Genomic DNA, 17596 nt, shown 5'->3' on the forward strand with positions numbered 1-17596 from the left:
TCCCTTTCCTGGAGGTAGCCGGGCTGAGCCGTCTGTCCCATGTCCAGTGCCCACGGGTGGCCAGGGCTCTGGGGTCAGAAGCCCCCCGGCTGGCCCGTTCTTCGGCACCTCAGTGACGGCAGCCCCCTGCTTCCCTCTATTTCCAGGGATCTGCCCCCGCCGCCCATTTGCCCAGACTGGAAATGGAGGCGTCACAGATCGTCCCAGCTGCTGGAGGCCAATGAGGGAGAGCAGCGTGGGAGGATGCTGCCTGCGATACCTGCCGAGGAATGAAGGAAACAGGCTGGTATTTATAGGCATTGCCGCACTGGCTGGGATACGAAACACCAGAAACAGGGAATTTTGCCACTGCTCACACCCCAGGCTATGAGATAAGTGCTGTCAAAGCCTTTTCCAACTCCCTGTTCTCTTGGTCTATTTATGGCCCCTCACACACCTCTCTTTGTTCCCCAGCCCCGCCTCTGCTGGGAATCACAGAGATACTGATTTCAGGGAAAGCAAAACTGAAAGGATCTGAGCTGAGCTGGCCATGCCGGGGGCACGTGGGCAGTCGTGAGGCCAATGAGTAGGATCTGATTGTGATGTCCTGTAACGAGAACCACCGTGGCCACCCTACTGGTGGCCTAAATGACCCAGTAAACGGCACCCTCTGATCAAGCCAGTCTCCTGGCCCCCATGTGGACGTTTTTCTTGTGGTAGAAGAGGAGCTTGTTCTGCTTCAGCTGAAACCCCGTCCCCAGAGACACAGGCTGTTGTTGCATCTTTCTGACCAGGGTCACACTCTGCTCCCACACTCATGCCTCTGACACTCTCTCTGCAGTTGTCTGTTCTACAACAATGTCATAGAATTCATTTTCCTGAACCAATCCTCCAGTCCCAAGGGTTTTAAACAAGAGCCATCTCCCTTCCCCTCCCCCACTCGCCCCCCTCCCCTTTAACTGCCTTATTTAAAAAAACAGACCCCGAGTATTTTCCCGCCGCGTAGCCCTTTTACACAGGGGCTTTAATAAAAATTAAAACCACAAACGCTTTGTAACAAACAATTTTTCAACGGTTTCCCCCTATGTTTTAGACTAACATGGGTCATTTTTTAGTAAGAACAATTTGAAGCTGCAGCAAAGCCCCTGCTAGCAAAAACAGTGTCTCGGAGTCAGTGGATCAGGGATAAGAAGGCTGCTTCTCCCCCAAACTTTTTAACAAACGCAAGTAAAAGTTACACGTAAAGGGATAAAGCTCTGCTTTATAAACACTTTAAAAGACAAACCTATATGAAGACACATTCCTTCATTTTACGCATGTTTCAATAAAAAGTGAGCATGCAGAAAAATCCCAGGGTTAAAAACACAGAGAACCTGTTTATAAAAGTAAGGTACAGTGATAAAAAAGATTTCCCCTATGTTTTAAACTAACAGGGGTCATTTTTCGCAAGAACAATTTGAAGCAGTGTGCTTTTTCAACGAAAACAGCATCTGTGAGTCAATGGATCAGAGATCAGAAGGCCCGAACATAACAAGAAAGCCCTAGGCCTGCTTTTAAAACAAAATTATACCGAATACTTATCGAAATAAACATTTCCTTTCGTTATGTGAAGAAGACATTGCTTTGTAACTAATCTTATTAACAATGTAAAATAAAAAAAGAAATGATCTCAGGGTTAAAACCACAGCCACTTAGTTTATAAAAGTAATTTGTTAAAGCTTTTGACAAACAGAAGTGAAAGGCTTGTGAAGGGATAAACACGTTAAGAGCGTTTCCTGATGTTTTTAGTGAGAACAATTTTTAAATTAGTGGATTAGAATAGAAGGAGACCACTTTGAAAAACAAGTCTATCTGAAGACGCAATTTTTCATTTAGCCCTTTTGCATATGTGTTTCAACAAAAAGTGAGCATGCAGAAACAACCCAGGGTGAAAACCACAGAAAGCCTGTTTATAAAAGTAATTTATAGTGATAAAAAAGTCCCCCCCCCCCATGTTTTAGACTAGCACTGGTCATTTTTTAGTAAGGACAATTTGAAACGGCAGGCTTTTGCAGGAAAGCCACTGTCAGCAAAAACAGCCTCTGTAAGCCATACACCTCTCTAGTTCTTGCGCTGTAACAGAGTCAAGGATGGACAGGTGTCTAATGCTGGATTGGCACACTGGACCTTGTTGTTGCAGGGCAAGGATATAATAGTGACCTCAGTACAGATCTTATCTCCATTACCACGTTCCCTGTTGTATTCTGGGAGCCCTCCTGTGTGCCCAGATGTTGATCAAGGGAAATCCTTGACCTAGTTTTTCACATTAAAAAAATGCCATGACTGTATGTAATTGATCCCATTTAACCAATTCTAGCTCTCATCGATATCTTTTTCCTTTTATGAATGTAACCCTTCTGCCCGTCAGAGTTGGCAGCAACAAGGGCCGGGTTCAATATCTAGGGGATCCATTCCAATAACACAATGCAAACCGGCTCCAGCCCCCACCCAGTGACCTGGGACAAATATATACCACCCCCGCTGGGCGCCTCCAAGAGGCACTACGTCCCCTCTAGCAAGCACAGAGTCTGAGTGTAGCAAAAAGCCTTTTAATAACAGAGAGAAACAATGTGGCATTATGTTGGGGTAAATCCACCACCAGGATTCATAACACAACCCATGAGCAAAAAAAACCCACCCCAAGCAAATTGGGGCATGCTCTTTCCCTTTGGTTCTTGAGTCCAGCAACCCCAAATCACCCAAAGTCCCAAAAGTCCAATGACCCAAAAGTCTCTGTCCCTGGTCAGGGCAGCCCCAGAGTTCGAAAGTTTATCTGCAGAGCTTTACGTCCCAACCTGGGTGGAGAGGGGGACGGGGGAGAGACAGGTAAGGGGCACCTTACATTATCTGAAGCTGATCGCCCCAAGGCTCCATAGGCCTTCGCTCTGCTCTGCTCCACCAGCCACCCCACGAACTGCTTCGCTCGGCTCCGCAGCCCACAAGCAGCTCCCGCTGGCCTATGAACTGCTCCACCAGCCTGTCCACAAGGCCCTCTAGCCATCCCACAAACTGCTCCACAATATATCGTCAGGCTCCCCCACTACTTAACACAACACTCAGTGATTTCAGCTCTTAGTCAGTTCAGCTCTTTGGTGAATTCAGCTTGTAGTAGGGGAGCCTCAGTGCTGGTGCACCATTAGCCCAAAGTGAGCTCAGCAGCCTGTAACTAAACTCCTCATAGAATCAAGATTAGCTCTGATATGCCACAGTGGAGAGAGGAGGAAGGGCAATTAGCATGCAATACCCTCACCAAAGGGCCCATGCCACCAAGTATTAATACTTGTCCCCAGCCTCTCTCCCTCCACAGAGTTTTGGAACCCATGACCCTTGCCTAGCGAGTGCTACTTAGTTGATGGTGAGTCCCTCCATCATACCAAAAGGCCAAGTACAGTTCCAAGCACAGTTCCCATAATCAGGGTAATAACAATGTATTCTTCCTGCCCCAATAACAGAGACACTGGGGATCCCACAGCAGCCAAAGTGACCATTTGGGCAGCTATGGCCTCATTCTAGGTGGGGTGGGTGTGCCTATGCTAATGAGATCAGCCCCTGAAGTTCTTTTCCACAACTTGCCACACCTCACCACCAGATGTCAGGGTGGAGCTCATCCTGACACTGCTTACATCAGGTGTGGGGGGCGGGGGGCCTGCAGAATACTTTGTTCATGTGCCCCAGGATGTTCCATGAAAGCTTCATAGAGATCGCGAGGGAACTCTCCTGGAAGGAATCTGCAACGCTCTGCCAAAGGTTTCTTGGGAAGGCTGCCTTGTTTCTTCCCCCAGGTAGGACGTGTTGCCAAGCCACTGAGCAATGACTTCAGCAGGCATCATTGCAGCCCACAGGCTAGTAGGATATGGACCTGGTCTGCAGCTAGATGCATGCAGGAGCTGCTTCGTGCGGCCTCGGTTACCATCAGGAGCGAGATATCCGCTACGACCACCACCGCTTGTGGAAAACACTGCCAGTATTCAGTACAATAGCTCTATCCGCTTGTACCGATACCGCAGTGCTACCCCCCACATCCCAACTCTCCTCCTCCCCGCCCCCCAGGCCATGCTCACCGTGGCTGCGGCTGCCACCGTGCTCTGAGTCCCAAAGGAGAGTGAGAAAGTTGTTTGGATCAAGGGGTGTAAGTGCACGGACAATAGTTGCTCTGTCCATTGTTGCTTTAGCAGATGCAGAGGTGGCCTTGAGGGTCTCTTCATGCACCCCGACGGAGCGGCTGGGCCAGATAAGGAGGAAGAGGAAGAAGAGGACAAAGGAAGACGAGTTCCGGGAGCCTCTGGTGCTTCGGTGAGCAGAGGGCATGGAGGGTGGCGCCCAATGCAGAATGCTGGGGTGGAGTGCTTGGGGACGGCTGCAGCCCCGGAAGACACAGGGAATGGGGGAGTGTAGGGAGGTCCCGGATTGCTGTTTCTGCTCTAACTAAGCTCTGTATGATTGGAATATTCAGACAGAATTCAAACAAACCTCAAACACAGGCATTTGTTTCAGAGAGATTCTTTACATTTGTACCCAGTGTTTCGTTGTCGAGCGCTGTCACTCACATGCAGCAGTCGGCAGAATGAGGTGTGATTCTCCCCCCCCCCGCCTCCCCAACGCCATTTCTCTTTATATCAGGACTCGTGCCCCTGTGCAAAGAGGAAAGGATTTGATCCCCTTTGCTTATGACTTCTCTGAAGCAACTAGCTCTTATGCAATCCATTGTAAACACATTTCAGTAGCACTACTCCACATGGGCGGCGGGTATAATAGGCTCCGCCTCTCCCCCTCCCTGCTCTGCCCCTTCCCCGAGGCCCCCACTGCCCGCCGCCACCTGGTTAGTCCCTCCTCACTCCTCCCCTCCACTCCACCCCCCCCCCCCGGAGGTTCCCACTGCTCTCCTCTCCTCACCCCTCCTCCCCCATGAGACCCCTCCCGCCATGTCCTTCCCTCCTCCATCCCCCTTCCCCACGAGACCGCCCCACTCACTGCGTCCCTCCTCACCCCTCCTCATCATTCCCCACAATTGTGAACATTTAAATCATTAACCATCTTAAAAATACTTAAAAACAAACATCCGCATTATCCGTCCAAATGCTCTGAAAATCAAAATCAGATTCTGCCAAGCCTATTTATGCAGCTCAGGGGTCTTTGCTTTGGAGTTTCCAGGTGCAGGTATTTAGTTGACAATGGGTTTTTCTCCAGGCACAGTGTCCCAGGGATGGATTCCAGGTGGGTCATTTTAAATTCCCTTCATGCCAAGTATTTCCTAGGAAACCCACTTCAGATGTATTGTCCCCCAAAGCCCTTTGAAGTTCCGAAGCCTTCCCAGATATTGCTTTAGTCAGGCCTGGTCTACACTTAATATTTTGATCAAGCTACATTGCTCAGCGCTGTGAAAAAACTTGTGCCCTGAGCTCTGTAGCTTGGTCAGCCTAACCCCCCGCAGAGACGTAGGTAGGTTGACGGGTGAATTCTTCTAGCTTCTGCCTCCTAGAGGAGTTACACACAATTCCACAACGACACAAACCTACCTGCGTTTGAAGTACAATGCCCCCCCTAAAGGTCTTAAATGGAAGCCAAGAAGGTTAATTTCATAAGGTTTGTCCAGGATACTGCAGGACATCGCCATAGCTGTCACACCAGGTGCTGGGAGTTGGGGAGTACGACAGCTGCCTTTCATTCAGGAAAAAGGTCAAACTTGGAACCCAGACCTGAAAACAGAGGAGTCATTTCTTCTCCAGCCCCAGAATCAGACGGACGCACACATTAACAGAGTGCGGCTGAGAGGACCGGGTTAATCAGCACTCCCAAGCTGTCACCCTCCTATGCCACGGGCACCGCACCGGAATAGAGGACACCTGAGCGGGCCGGGTGGAGGAGCCCTTTCTATCTGCCACCCTCATAGGCCGCAGGTTCTGCACGTCCCTAGCCCTGCTTTCACGTTACTATGGCTCTGGTCATAACCCACTTGATGAGCAAACCCCACGGGATTTTTGGGCGCCGCAGGGATCTTTAGCTTAGGGATGAGGAGCGTTGCTGCAGAGCGAATGAGGAAAACAAAAAAACACCCACAAGGGGAAGACAGAGAGAGAGAGAAGCAACCAGCTCAACCATGAAAGTTATTTATTGCCAGGTAATAACCTGGGGAGCCAAACAAACAGAACAGTGATCATATTAAATCTAACTTAAATTTGATTATAAAATTCAGGTTTAGAAAACTATAACTGATCACATAAGTGACATGGTCAATGTATATGGGGGTTAGGAAGGCCTGGTGTGGGATGGGGTCCCACTCGAGGAGAGGGGTCAGAGAGTCAGCCGCACAAGCACAGCAAGGAGAAGGACCCTGGGGATTGTGGCAGAGGGACCAGCACTATTCCAAGTGATGGTGGTAGATGGACGGACACTGCTCGGAGTGATGGTGGTAAGGGGACTGGCACTGTTCAGATTGAAGTTCACCACTGTGAAAGTCACACCAGGCACATTCTTCTGGATCTAATCGTTGTGGGCATTCGGGCGGTTGTAGACTGCAGGGTAACCGGGAGAAATAGTAAGTACCCCATTCACTTCTCTCACCAGTAACCAGCTCACAATCCCAGCAAGGTACCAGGTCCCATCCTCTTCACACACCAGGGGTCCCCCAGAGTCACCCTAGAGACAGGGAAAGAAATAGGGTTGGAGGAGGGACCAGCCTCCATCGTCCACAAGGGCCGTGTTGGATTCTCCATCTATCGATGGCTTCATATCCCACTGGCTCCCTTTCTGGGAGATGCTTTACCCAGACACAAGTCTCTGGGCTCAGGAAAGGGGTAACTGGGTGCGGATGTGGGCTGGGTTATACAGGAGGTCAGACTGAAAGGACGAACCCTGCTGACTTCATACTCTATGACGCATCCTCAATTCCAAGGGCCGACTAGTCTGAACACTGGGGACTGAAGTGAGGGCTCAGCCCCTCCATCCAGGCCCACTGTTTGATGGGTCACCCCCCCCCCCCGCCCCCGACACACAACACCAAGTGAACAGGGCAAAAGGGCCAGGAATAGTGGGGGCCCTGATCTCAGTCAGAGAATCTCACCCAGGCAGTCCCTTTATAGCCTTCCATGGACCCGGAACACATCATGTCATCTTTAATGGGGTTGTCACCCCCAGGCTTTTGTAATCCTTCCTGGTAGCAATTGTTGCAGACAGTGGAGTCTATGGTGAGCACCTCCAGCTCCTGCAGAATCTCCGCTCAGGGAGAATTCACTGAAATGAAAGGTCCGAAGGTAGGGTGACTCACATAGCATGAGTGTTTTAAAATTTTGAGCCTTGTCTACACACAGTTGGCCCTGATTTGGTTCAGTGGGTTTTAATCTCAGAGCAGATGCTGCTCAGTTCCAGGCCAGCGCTACACACATGGCAGTAAGGATATAACTAGGTGTGTGATTTGATAATGCTGGGTGTCAGCTGGCGGCCACCTCTGTCTATGTATTCCAGGATCACATTAGCCGTTTTGGCCTTAGCATCGCACTGGGAGTTCATGTTCAATTGATTATCTTTTTCAGAGTCTCTTTTTCCCAAGAGCGAGTCTGGCGGCCTGTAAGTAAGGCTGACATTTGTTGTTCCTAGATGGAGGCATTTTCATTTAGCCATGTTAAAACACACAGTGTTTGCTTGTGACCAGCTCACCACCTGATCCATATCGTTCTGAATGAGTGACCTGTCAGCTTCATTCTTTACCACTCCCCCAATTTTGTGTCATCGGCAAACTTGATCAATGATGTTTTCTTCCAGGTCATTGATAAAAATGTTAATAAAATGTTGATAAATGCAAAGTAATGCACATTGAAAAATATAATCCGAACTATATACCTAAAATGATAGAAACTAAATTAGTGGTTACCATTCATAAAAGGGATCTTGGAGTCATTGTGCATAGTTCTCTGAAAGGATCCACTCACTGTGCAGTGGCAGTCAGAAAAGCTAATAGAATATTAGGACCGGATAGATAATCAACCAGAAAATATCACGATGCCACAATATTGTAGCCAATTAGTTCAGTTTATCATCCATTTGTCATTGTATTATGTGATGTTATGGACAATTTATATACTATTTCATAGATAATCAATGTATGCTAAATAGATTTAAATTGTAGGCTTATAGAAGTATTGGATTGCTAAGTATTTAGGGGTGATGAGTGTATATTAGGTATATAAGTAAAGTATGTCTGAAACTCAAGGCCTACAGGCTGAGAGCTGTAAGATTTTCACTTAACCATACTAGGCCATAGGTTGAAGAATGCTTGACATGAGTGAATGACCTAGGAATAACCCTCTGCTTACAAGGTCACAAGGTCACTGAATAACATTTACAGAAAATGGATTGTAATAAACCACAAACTTATTGTCTGAGACCACGAGATACCTGATTGTAACATCTTTGAATGTCTGTCCGGACTGCAAGGTACATGTCATGCATAAAGGCAAATAAGAATGAGAGGAACTCTGAACAACGTATAAAAATGGGGTACCCCAACATTCATGGGGTGGAAATACAGATAAAGGAAAGTGTGCTGACACCTTCATGCATGTGCATAAGGTGTTAGGCGTAGTTAGAATTACAATACATCAAAAGTTCCCTGGTTGGATAAAAGTAGGAATACCCACTGGAAAAAACCCAGCAGGAACTATCCCTCTACTGTTGATCAATTGGTGAGAGGTCCATTGGACCCTAGAACATCTTTGAGCATGTGAGTATTGTTAGAGGGTTTTCCCTTCACCCCCTTCCCTGGTTCTTGTCAAGCGGACAGAAAGCAGAAGACCAGAAGTCTGAGGTGCAGGCAATGCAATGTTTATTGGGGTTAGTTTCCAGCAAGTGTGTCCATAACTCCGATGCCGCAGAGTCTTGTGTCCCAGTGTCCCCCCTCCTTAGCAGGCATAATTAGACCTGCAATGCACGCCCTCAGTCCCACCCCTCGCAATTTATGGTCATGTTCTGTTTTAGGGAGTCGTGAGTCTGGGGTCTTCATCCCACCTCTTTTGTAGCCCATGGGAGAGGTAAGGAGTGAGGTTGTGCTACGGTCAGGGACATGCCATGTGGTGTTAGAGTTCTGCATTCTACAGGCCATTACCCTCTGATCCCACTGAGGGTTACCAAAAGAAATGACACCATCTGCTCAAGAAACTCCCTGAAAAAGCACAGGAACAAATCTGCACAGACACACCCCTAGAACCCCAAGCAGGGGTATTCTATCTGCTACCCAAGATCCATAAACCTGGAAATCCTGGGCGCCCCATCATCTCAGGCATTGGCACCCTGACAGCAGGATTGTCTGGCTATGTAGACTCCCTCCTCAGACCCTACGCTACCAGCACTCCCAGCTATCTTCGCGATACCACTGACTTCCTGAGGAAACTACAATCCATCGGTGATCTTCCTGAAAACACCATCCTAGCCACTATGGATGTAGAAGCCCTCTACACCAACATTCCACACAGTATCCCCAATAATGTCACGGCAAACCTGGTGGCTGAACTTTGTGACTTTGTCCTCACCCATAACTATTTCACATTTGGGGACAATGTATACCTTCAAACCAGCGGCACTGCCATGGGTACCCGCATGGCCCCACAGTATGCCAACATTTTTATGGCTGACTTGGAACAACGCTTCCTCAGCTCTCATCCCCTAATGCCCTGTCAGGGTTCCCTCCCCACTCTGAACTCTAGGTTACAGATGTGGGGACCCATATGAAAGACCCCCTAAGCTTATTTTTACCATCTTAGGTTAAAAACTTCCCCAGCGCACAAATTTCATCTTGTCCTTGAACAGTATGCTGCCACCACCAAGTGATTTAGACAAAGAACAGGGAAAGGACCACTTGGAGTTCCTATTTCCCCAAAATATCCTCCCAAGCCCTTACACCCCCTTTCCTGGGAAGGTTTGAGAATAAACAAGATGAGCACAAACCAGCCTTGGATTTTTAAGGCCCAAAAAACCCAATGAGATTTTTAAAAAACAGAACTTTATTAGAAGAACAAAAAAAGATAAGAGAACAACTCTGTATGATCAGAATGGAAGATAATATTACAGGCAGTCCAATTCAAAACATAGAGAATCCCTCTAGGCAAAACCTTAAGTTACAAAAAGACACATTTCCTCCAGCACAGTGAATTTCACAAGCCAAAACAAAGAAAACCTAACGCATTTTCTAGCTAGATTACTTAGTAACTTTACAGGAGTTGGAGGGCTTGTGTCCTTGATCTGTTCCTGGCAAAGGTATCACACAGACAGACAAAAGCCTTTTCCCCCGCTCCAGATTTGAAAGTATCTTGTCCCCTCATTGGCCATTTGGGCCAGGTACCAGCCAGGTTACTTGAGCTTCTTAAGCCTTTACAGGTGAAAAGACTTTGCCTCTGGCCAGGAGGGATTTTATAGCACTGTATACAGAAAGGTGGTTACCCTTCCCTTTATATTTATGACACTCCCCTACTCTACTTGCGCTACATTGATGACATCTTCATCATCTGGATCCATGGAAAAGAAGCCCTTGAGGAATTCCACCAGGTTTTCAACAATTTACATCCCACCATCAACCTCAGCCTGGACCAGTCCACACAGGAGATCCACTTCCTGGACACTACAATGCTAATAAGGGATGGTCACATAAACACCACCCTATACCAAAAATCTACTGACCGCTATTCCTACCTACATGCCTCCAGCTTTCATCCAGACCACGCCACACGATCCATTGTCTACAGCCAAGCTCTAAGTTACAACTGCATTTGCTCCAACCCCTCAGACAGAGACAAACACCTACAAGATCTCTATCAAGCATTCTTAAAACTACAATACACACCTGCTGAAGTGAAGAAACAGATTGACAGAGCCAGAAGAATACCCAGAAGTCACCTACTACAGGACAGGCCCAACAAAGAAAGTAACAGAACGCCTCTAGCCATCACCTTCAGCCCCCAACTGAAACCTCTCCAACGCATCATAAAGGATCTACAACCTATCCTGAAGGACGATCCCTCATTCTCACAGATCTTGGGAGATGGGCCAGTCCTTGCTTACAGACAGCCCCACAACCTGAAGCAAATACTCACCAGCAACCACACACCACACCACAAAAACACTAACCCAAGAACCTATCCTTGCAACAAAGCCCATTGCCAACTGTATCCACATATCTATTCAGGGGACATTATCATAGGGCCTAATCACATCAGCCACACTATCAGAGGCTCGTTCACCTGCACAACTACCAATGTGATATATGCCATCATGTGCCAGCAATGCCCCTCTGCCATGTACATTGGTCAAACTGGACAGTCTCTACATAAAACAATAAGTGGACACAAATCAGACGTCAAGAATTATAACATTCAAAAACCAGTTGGAGAACACTTCAATCTCTTTGGTCACTCAATTACAGACCTAAAAGTCGTAATTCTCCAACAAAAAAACTTTGAAAACAGCCTCCAACGAGAAACTGCAGAATTGGAATTAATTTGCAAACTGGACACCATTAAATTAGGCTGGAATAAAGACTGGAAGTGGATGGGTCATTACACAAAGTCAAAACTATTTCCCAGTGCTAATTTTCCCCCTACTGTTACTCATACCTTCTTGTCACCTGTTGGAAATGGGCCATCCTGATTATCACTACAAAAGTTTTTTTTCTCCTGCTGATAATAGCCCACCTTAATTGATTAGTGTCGTTATAGTTGGTATGGCAACACCCATTTTTTCATGTTCTCTGTGTATATATATCTTCCTACTGTATTTTCCACTGCATGCATCTGATGAAGTGGGTTTTTGCCCACGAAAGCTAATGTCCAAATAAATTTGTTAGTCTCATTCTTTTTGCTGATACAGACTAACATGGCTGCTACTCTGAAGTATGACACAGTTATAATTATTGCATAGGTCTGGTAGGATTTCTACATGCATGGGTAATAGTAACTTCACTTATTGCTTTAATAAAACTTGTCATACAGATAAGACTTTGAACTTGCGGCTGTGCCTCTGGTTGTTATCTTTGGACTTTGTGTGTTCCTAGAGCCTCCAAATTTGAGAAAAGCACCAGAGGCAAGTTCACTCTGTTGAGCTTGAAATTATAGCAAGCAAAGCTGAACCCATAGTGGTGTAATACAAGATTACCAAATTCACAGAATGGCACTCCATATGGGACTCTAGAGAACACAGAAGAAAAAGGAGAGAAAAGACCACCTTAGCTAACAAGGGAATAGCTTATGTACCCCTACTTGTGAAAGTCAACTGATAAAAATCATTTCAAGCAGGTAGAATTGTGTTATGCTCACAGTAACTAAGAGGGAACTTGCTGGTTTTTGCTTGTTTCTGTGTTTTGTGTGCTTGCTATTGCATCATTGTGGGGCTTTGCTTGACTATGTGATATTGTAAGAACTCAGCTCAAGGAAAAATGTAAAGAGGAAGTATCCTCTCATTGATACTGCACGTATTGAAAATGACTAAGATGTCTTATTGATGAGTAATGTTTAAGGGGGAAAATATCATAGAGTGGTACCAAATAGAAAAATTGTGTACGGGTAGAACGCCCTATCTGGCATGGCAGAGAGAGGCAGACGGTCAGCCATCACTAAGAAGCTCCCCAAAATCTCCTAATAAGCTCCCCAAACTCTTAGCCTCTACCAATGGAGGATCAAGGAAAACTTTGTGGTGTTCCCTTTATCACTGCCCCTCCTCTCAGTGTACTTTATAATCTGGCTGCTGACAGGTGAAGGGGAAGGAAGCACCACAAGTGGTAATACCCTATAGAATATTTATTTAAATTAGGGAGCAACTAAGGAAGGGACACCTTCCCAATAGAGAACTCCTAAGAGAGTCATTGTGTAGAGGGGTATTTTAACAAACAACCAGGTGCTTAAGCCAGGGCCAACTTTTGGGATCGACTATCAGTTAATTTGCTTACTGCTAGGAATAGTTATTTAGTAGATCATGTAATAACTTAGCTTAGTTAAGGGAGGAGGGGTGAACCTGACCCTGTGTGCCCTGATCCTGATCTTTTTCTTGGAGCATGGGGGTGAAAGTCTGTGAAAAACAGGCAGTCTGGAAATATATGCACCTTGCAGACTAACGACCGAGAACTCACAAAACCGCCTCTTGTTTTGGCATATCTTGTAACCTTTGCTCTTGCTCCATTAGATCAGCTATGTAATACTTTTGATTGGCATGTTTTTGTAAGTTTTGGGGTATAAAAGGGGAATTTTGAGATAAATGTAAAAAAAGTGTATTAAATATAAGGGTAGGTTAAGAAAAGAGCATTTAAAAGAGTTAAATAAAAGAGAAATATATAAATGAAACTGTTTAGTAAGCACATGGTAAAAATATAAAGGTTGGTTAAGAAAGAAACATTTAAAATGTTAAATATAAGGGTAGGTTAAGAAAAGAACATTTAAAAACATTAAATAATATTGAAAAATAGGTTAAAAAAAGAACACATATGGCAAAAAATGGAATTTACTAAAGCAGAGACTGTTTAGTAAGCACATGGTAAAAAGTATAAAGGGAGGTTAATAGAAAAGCATTTAAACTATTAAATATAAGGATAGATTAAGAAAAGAGCATTTAAAAAGAGTTAAATAAAAGAGAAACATCTAAAGATAGGTTAAGAGAGAGAACAGGGCATGAAAAGGGAAAAGAAAGCCCCTTTGCAAAGGGCAAAGATAGACAGCACATGGTTGAGGCAGAGACCGAGAGAGATCTTACCCTTCCAAGTGAGTCTGCTGAAAGAGGCAACTTCCCAGGTTCAGAGCTGCTCAGGCTTGTTATCCCCGTCTTTAGATAGGCGCAATCAGATGTTGTTCTACAACGTCATAGAATTCATTTTCCTGAACCAATCCTACAGTCCCAAGGGTTTTAAACAAGAGCCATCTCCCTTCCCCTCCCCCACTCGCCCCCCCTCCCCTTTAACTGCCTTATTCTTATCTAAAAAAACAGACCTCGAGCATTTTCCCGCCACGTAGCCCTTTTACACAGGAGCTTTAATAAAAATTAAAACCATAAATCCTTTGTAACAAACAATTTTTCAGCAGTTTCCCCCTATGTTTTAGACTAACATGGGTCATTTTTTAGTAAGTACAATCTGAAGCTGCGGCAAAGCCCCTGCTAGCAAAAACAGTGTCTTTGAGTCAGTGGATCACTGCTCACTGCTTCTTCCCCAAACCTTTTAACAAACGCAAGTAAAAGTTACATGTAAAGGGCTAAAGCTCTGCTTTATAAACAGTTTAAAAGACAAACCTATATGAAGACACATTCCTTCATTTTGCACGTTTCAATAAAAAGTGAGCATGCAGAAACATCCGAGGGTTAAAAACATAGAGAACCTGTTTATAAAAGTAATGTATAGTGATAAAAAAGATTTCCCCTATGTTTTAGACTAACAGGGGTCATTTTTCGTAAGAACAATTTGAAGCAGTGTGCTTTTTCAACAAAAACAGCATCTGTGAGTCAATGGATCAGAGATCAGAAGGCCCGAACATAACAAGAAAGCCCTAGGCCTGCTTTTAAAACAAAATTATACCAAATACTTGTCGAAATAAACATTTCCTTTCGTTATGTGAAGAAGACATTGCTTTGTAACTAATCTTATTAACAATGTAAAATAAAAAAAGAAATGATCTCAGGGTTAAAACCACAACCACTTAGTTTATAAAAGTAATTTGTTAAAGCTTTTGACAAATAGAAGTGAAAGGCTTGTGAAGGCATAAACACTTTAAGAGCGTTTCCCGATGTTTTTAGTGAGAACAATTTTTAAATTAGTGGATTAGAAAAGAAGGAGACCACTTTGAAAAACAAGTCTATCTGAAGAAACAATTTTTCATTTAGCCGCTTTGCATATGTGTTTCAACAAAAAGTGAGCACGCAGAAACAACCCAGGGTTAAAACCACAGAAAGCCTGTTTACAAAAATAATTTATAGTGATAAAAAAAGTCCCCCCACCCCATGTTTTAGACTAGCGCTGCTCATTTTTTAGTAAAGACAATTTGAAACGGCAGGCTTTTGCAGCAAAGCCATTGTCAGCAAAAACAGCCTCTGTAAGCCATACACCCTTCTAGTTCTTGTGCTGTAATAGAGTCAAGGATGGACAGGTGTCTAATGCTCGATTGGCACACTGGACCTTATTGTTGCAGGGCACGGATATAATAGTGACCCCAGTACAGATCTTATCTCCATTACCACGTTCCCTGTTGTATTCTGGGAGCCCTCCTGTGTGCCCAGATGTTGATCAAGGGAAATCCTTGACCCAGTTTTTCACATTAAAAAAATGCCATGACTGTATGTAATTGATCCCATTTAACCAATTCTAGCTCTCATCGATATCTTTTTCCTTTTATGAATGTAACCCTTCTGCCCATCAGAGTTGGCAGCAACAAGGGCCGGTTTCAGTATCTAGGGGATCCATTCCAATAACACAATGCAAAACCGGCTTGAGCCCCCACCCAGTGACCTGGGACAAATATATACCACCCCCGCTGGGCGCCTCCAAGAGGCAATACTTCCCCTCTTGCAAGCACATAGTCTGAGTGTAGCAAAAAGCCTTTTAATAACAGAGAGAAACAATGTGGCATTATGTTGGGGAAACACCACCAACAGGATTCATAACACAACCCATGAGCAAAAAAAACCCACCCCAAGCAAATTGAGGCATGCCCTTTCCCTTTGGTTCTTGAGTCCAGCAACCCCAAATCACCCAAAGTCCCAAAAGTCCAATGACCCAAAAGTCTCTGTCCCTGGTCAGGGCAGCCCCAGAGTTTGAAAGTTTATCTGCAGAGCTTTACATCCCAACCTGGGTGGAGATGGGGGGTGGGGGAGAGACAGATAAGGGGCACCTTACATGATCTGAAGCTGACTGCCCCACAGCTCCATAGGCCTTCGCTCTGCTCTGCTCTGCTCCACCAGCCGCCCCACGAACTGCTTCGCTCGGCTCCGCGGCCCACAAGCAGCTCCTGCCATCCTACAAACTGCTCCACCAGCCTGTCCACAAGGCCCTCCAGCCATCCCACAAACTGCTCCACAATATATCGTCAGGCTCCCCCACTACTTAACACAACACTCAGTGATTTCAGCTCTTAGTCAGGTCAGCTCCTTGGTGAATTCAGCTTGTAGTAGGGGAGCCTCAGTGCTGGTGCACCATTAGCCCAAAGTGAGCTCAGCAGCCTGTAACTAAACTCCTAATAGAATCAAGATTAGCTCTGATATTCCACAGTGGAGAGAGGAGGAAGGGCAATTAGCATGCAATACCCTCACCAAAGGGCCCATGCCACCAAGTATTAATACTTGTCCCCAGCCTCTCTCCCTCCACAGAGTTTTGGAACCCATGACCCTTGCCTAGCGAGTGCTACTTAGTTGATGGTGAATCCCTCCATCATAACAAAAGGCCAAGTACAGTTCCAAGCACAGTTCCCATAATCAGGGTAATAACATTTTATTCTTCTTGCCCCAATAACAGAGACACTGGGGATCCCACAGCAGCCAAAGTGACCATTTGGGCAACTATGGCCTCATTCTAGGTGGGGTGGGTGTGCCTATGCAAATGAGATCGGCCCCTGAAGTTCTTTTCCACCACTGGCCACACCTCACCACCAGATGTCAGGGTGGAGCTCATCCTGACACTGCTTACATGAATAAACCTTTAGATTTTAGATTCTAAAGGATTGGCAACAGCGTGATTTGTGGGAAAGATCTGACTTGTATATTGACCTGGGTCTGCGCCTTGGTCCTTTGAGATCGAGAGAACCCTTCTTTTTTACTGGGGTATTGGTTTTCATAACCATTGTCCCCATAATGAATGATACTGGGAAACTGGAGTGTCTAAGGGAATTGCTTGTGTGACTTGTGGTTAGCCAGTGGGGTAAAACCAAAGTCCTCTCTGGCTGGCTGGTTTGGTTTGCCTTGGTGTGCATAGAAACCACAGCCTTGGGCGATAACTGCCCTGCTTTAAGCAATTTGTCTGAATTGGTACTCTCAGTTGGGAGGGATAGCTCAGAGGTTTGAGCATTGGCCTGCTAAATCCAGGGATGTGAGTTCAATCCTTGAGGGGGCCATTTAGGGATCTGGGGCAAAAATTGGGGATTGGTCCTGCTTTGAGCAGGGGGTTGGACTAGATGACCTCCTGAGGTCCCTTCCGCGGCTAATATTCTGTAATACAGTAGAACCTCAGAGTTACAAACTGACCGGTCAACCACACACCTCATTTGGAACCAGGACTATGCATTCAGACAGCAACAGAGACAAGAAACAAAACAAAAATACCCCACAAAAAAGCAAGTACGGTGTTAAATGTAAACTGCTAAAATATAAATTGAAAGTTTTAAAAAAATGGACAAGGTAAGGCAACTGTTCCTGTGCTTCTTTCATTTACATTAAGATGGTTAAAAGCAGCATTTCTCTTCTGCATAGTAAAATTTCAAAGCTGTATTAAGTCAATGTTCAATTGTAAACTTTTGAAAGAACAACCATAATGTTTTGTTCAGAGTGACGAACATTTCAGAGTTACGACCAACCTCCATTCCCGCGGGGTTTGTAACTCTGAGGTTCTGCTGTTGAAGAAAATGAGGAAATG

General features: G+C 45.5%; 1 long non-coding RNA gene across 1 annotated transcript; it reads right to left on the reverse strand.

Annotated features, from left to right (window-relative positions):
• Nucleotides 1-6200: 6200 nt before the first annotated feature.
• On the reverse strand, nucleotides 6201-13817 carry LOC141988480 (uncharacterized). Its single transcript, XR_012639757.1, has 3 exons — nucleotides 13741-13817; nucleotides 7079-7248; nucleotides 6201-6654 (listed from the first exon to the last, which is right to left on the reverse strand). It is a non-coding gene; the product is annotated as an uncharacterized LOC141988480 (long non-coding RNA).
• Nucleotides 13818-17596: the final 3779 nt, after the last annotated feature.

Source organism: Natator depressus, chromosome 6, assembly GCF_965152275.1.
Source record: "Natator depressus isolate rNatDep1 chromosome 6, rNatDep2.hap1, whole genome shotgun sequence".
Lineage (NCBI taxonomy): Eukaryota > Metazoa > Chordata > Testudines > Cheloniidae > Natator > Natator depressus.